A 4,096-nucleotide genomic window follows, 5' to 3' on the forward strand; every position below is an offset into this window, starting at 1 on the left:
CCTTGAGATGTGTCTCCCTATCCTTGCATCCTGCTGACCATGTCCTATCCTATCTGCAATAATTGTGATTGGGTAGGCAATGTATGTTATTGTGAAATGGGTGGCCACACTTTACTGCAGCTGGGCTACATCCCTCCACTCAAGGACATTCATCATTTCATGAAAATAGTTTAGAATGTTTGCCACCATGATGTGGTCCTATTGGCCTCAATTTACTAGAGACTATTGATGCTTTCTAGCACTCTACAATGCACAGGACAGTGCCCAGAACAAGATACTTTCTGGGCCTGATTTTCAGCATTGCTGAGGTATAAGAACTTGGTTATGAAGCTTTAAACCATGTTCACCTCCTAGTTATGCATTCATGTTGGTAAGTCCTCATAGATGTAGCTTCTGGTATTCCTAGGGAAAATAATCTCATATCAAATCCCCTGTTTCTCTGGTTCTTATAGTATTTCCATACTCTCTTCCACAATGATTCCCAAGACTTCTCTGTGTGAGAGTTGTATGGTAGATGTATCTGATGCCTCCTTCTCCTTCTTCCCCTCTTCATCTTCTGCCTTTGCCCCTCCTCCTACTCCTTCATCATAATAATGCTTCTCCTCCCCCAGTCATCCACTTCCTCATACCTCCTCCTCTTCCTCTGCTTTAACCAGCACAATTTAGTTTTTCCTTTTGTTTAAATTTTTTGAGGATTTCATATATGAGTACTTTATTGCCCTGAATTACATTGATGATCTACTTCCCTTTACTTCTCATCAGACTAGGGCTCCACTCACAGGTGATCTCTCTCTCTCTCTGCTAGTACATTTGGTGCATCTCCTTACAGCCAGGATACACTGTAAAAGTTATGAACCTGTAGTATCCAGGAAAACATGAATCTTCAGAGGACAGTGTAGATCAGTCAGTGCTAGAGGTGTGCCTCTAGGCTAATGGTAGGTGATTACACTAGCCTTATAGTGGGTTATGTCCTGAGCAGAAGCAGAACAGGTATCCCTGTACAGTACACTGAGAGTGAAGAACTTGGTTCACTGTTATTTTCCAGAATGGCTAATAACATTAATAGTTCAACTGATGCTTCAAAAAGATCCCCCAGTGGTCTGTGGGGACCTCCAGTGAAGGGTGAAATCTGATACAGTTGTTTATTTATTATGTGTATAGATGACCATTCTGGCCCCAGATAAATCCACTGTGCACATTTCCCCCTTGCATGTCAAGCTTGCAGCCTTCTCATAAGTGTTGTCAAAGTGGACATACAACCTGCTCTTATTTATTTATGAGCATACCAAATGCAAATTCAGAGCAGTGCTACCAGAAGCCAAGCACCTGCTTAAATCCAGAGCCCTCAATATTGTGAAGAATATTTTCTGTGATTCATTGAATTTATCCCCCCAAATCTTGAACATGTGTGAGTGTCCATTTTCCTGCTGATGGTTCTCTGCAGTGAGTTCTTCAGGCCTGCAGTGAAAAACCTTTGTCCATTGGTTCTGAGTGCCTGACTCACTGTTCTTCTTTGTTCACATGTGTCCTGTCCCAGGTGCTGTTGGGGGCGTCAGGGCCTGGACCCTCTCCATCACTGTCCCTCACCTCTACTGTCATTGGTTACTCCATCAGCAGTGGTAATTGGTGGAGTTGGGAAAGGACTGGAATAGATTTGTGAAATTTATAATAATTGAGGCATCATCTACAATCTGTCTCTCAAGAGGCAAATAACTATGAGAGGAGTAAAATTGAACAATCTGTTTTCCTTGAAGCTGAGCTCAGTGACCACAGAGGACACAGATGTGCATTACTGTGTAGAAAACACAGTGAAGAGACTTCAGAATGAGTTCAAACACAAATCTTCCTACAAGTACAGAAGTGTCTCTGTTGCAGCAGGCACTGACTTCTCTTCCAGTCCTGGGTCAAAGCCCAGAAACATGTGCAGTGAAGGACCACACACTTCCTGTGGGCTGAGGAGGGTTTTGTCTACCAACATCTCAGCTGTCCCCTAGGAACATTACTTCTTTGGCTTTGTGGTTCTGCTTTCACATATTCTTTTTTATTTATTTATTTTTTTTTTTCAAGACGGGGTTTCTCCATGCAGTTTTGGTGCCTCTCCTGGATATCACTCTGTAGACCGGGCTGGCATTGAACTCACACATCTCCCTGGCTCTGCCTCCAGAGTGCTGGGATTAAAGGTATGCTCCACAACTGCCCAGCCTTGCTTTCACATATTTTTAAGGGGCAGGAAAGACAGAAAAGGCAAGAAAAAAATTATGTCATTATTTTTATAGAAGAGATGGGATAACAAGTAGGAACTTTGTCCTCACCAGTTATTGTTTGTTCTCCTCTTCTGTCTTGAGCAACAGAATACACCGAGGATTCTCAGCACCACTGGATAGAAGTATAAGCTGAATTTTGTCTGTACAAAACAAACATGGCCAATGTTAAATGATGGTGTAGGCTCCTTTGGAGTGTGGCTTTTTACAATAGCATTAAAGTTAAAAGTGGTCTGAGGCCATGTTTAATCAATAAAATATGTTGCTGTCTTTATGGGATGGGGAAAATATACAGACACTGCAGTCTCTCTGTCTCTGTCTTTTTCTCTTTCTCTTTCTCCCTGTAACCCTCTTTACATGTCCACTTCTACATTCTCACATACAAAATTTCATCTGAAGAATAGCCCCCAAGTTCACATGTGACCACTGACTAGTGGTGGGAAGTGATATTCTTAAAAACCCTGAAGTCTTTAGTGCTGGACTTGAGGCTTTCATACATGAGAGTAAATGATTCTGCTCTTTACACCACCCAGGTGGTAAAGAGTTACTTAGAAATATGAAGGAACTAAAACATAAGACAGATTTTCCCCAAATTTCAGCTCAGTTCAGGAACACTCTGCCCCAATCTGGACCTCTTCTACCACACAGGTAAATATCTATTTTAGAAGACATGACCACTGCCTCTGCTCCTTGGTATCCTTACGATTCTTAAGGCTTTGAACGTCTTGATCCCCATCACAGTGGCCTCCTTGGTGGGAAAAGTTCCTCTTTCAATTGATTCTCCTCAGTTTCCTGTAGGAGATGCCCTTCAGAGGAGCTCAGAGCACAGATCTCAGATTCATTATGAGGAACACAGGAAGAAAATCTAGGGAGGGAACCACATGTCTCTCCTAGCTTTTACACAGGGTGGGTGGTGCTTTGAAGAACACCCTGGGAAATGAGAACTAGATGGTTTTCTCAGATTCCATTTGAAGGCTTCCTGAAAATTTCCTACATTCCATCTATTCTACTAGAAAAACTTCACCTGTAGTTAGAGTTTTCCTGCCTGGCCCATAGTCAGGACAAATCTCTCTTACTCGCCAGTCCCACAGTAGCTCAGACACAACCAAGAAAGCACACAGAAATTTGTATTGCTTACAAACTGTATGGCTGGGGCAGGCTGCTTGTTATCTACCTTTTCTATCTTAAATTAACCCATTTCTGTTAGTCTATACTTTGCCACATGGCTTGTGGCTTACCAGTGTCTTTACATGTTGCTTTTCATGGCGGCTGCTGGTGGTGTCTCTTCCACCCAGCCTTCCACCTCCCAGAATTCTCTTCTCTCTTGTCCCGCCTATACTTCCTGCCTGGCCACTGGCCAATCAGAACTTTATTTACACAGAGTGATATCCACAGCACTTCCCCTTTTCTTTTTTTTTTTTAAAGGAAGGTTTTAACTTTTACATAGTACAATTACATATAACAAAACAATTATCAAGCAAGAATTATAGTTACAATATTAAAGAAGATATCCTATCTCTCTTATATTTGTGAGTCTAAAGTTTTATATCTAACTTGTCTTGTATCATAACTGAGGAAATTATAACTATCTAGTCTTCAACCACATCAAAGACCTCAGAAGGATATAATATTACCTGAGAACTGGGAGAAGGATGCAAGCAATATTCGGGAGTCTTGCATGGTAGACAGAGTCAGCTGGCAGCCTGGACAGTCACCTAATGTTCCTTTGTAAAGTTGGGGCATTTGTCTTCAGCCCACAGGGCTCGAGTCTGTTGGTCACTTCTCTCAGTGTCCTGTAGAATGTCTGGCAGTTTCCTCTGTGAAGCAGGAACCTG

This window comes from Onychomys torridus, unplaced genomic scaffold, assembly GCF_903995425.1.
Source record: "Onychomys torridus unplaced genomic scaffold, mOncTor1.1, whole genome shotgun sequence".
NCBI lineage: Eukaryota > Metazoa > Chordata > Mammalia > Rodentia > Cricetidae > Onychomys > Onychomys torridus.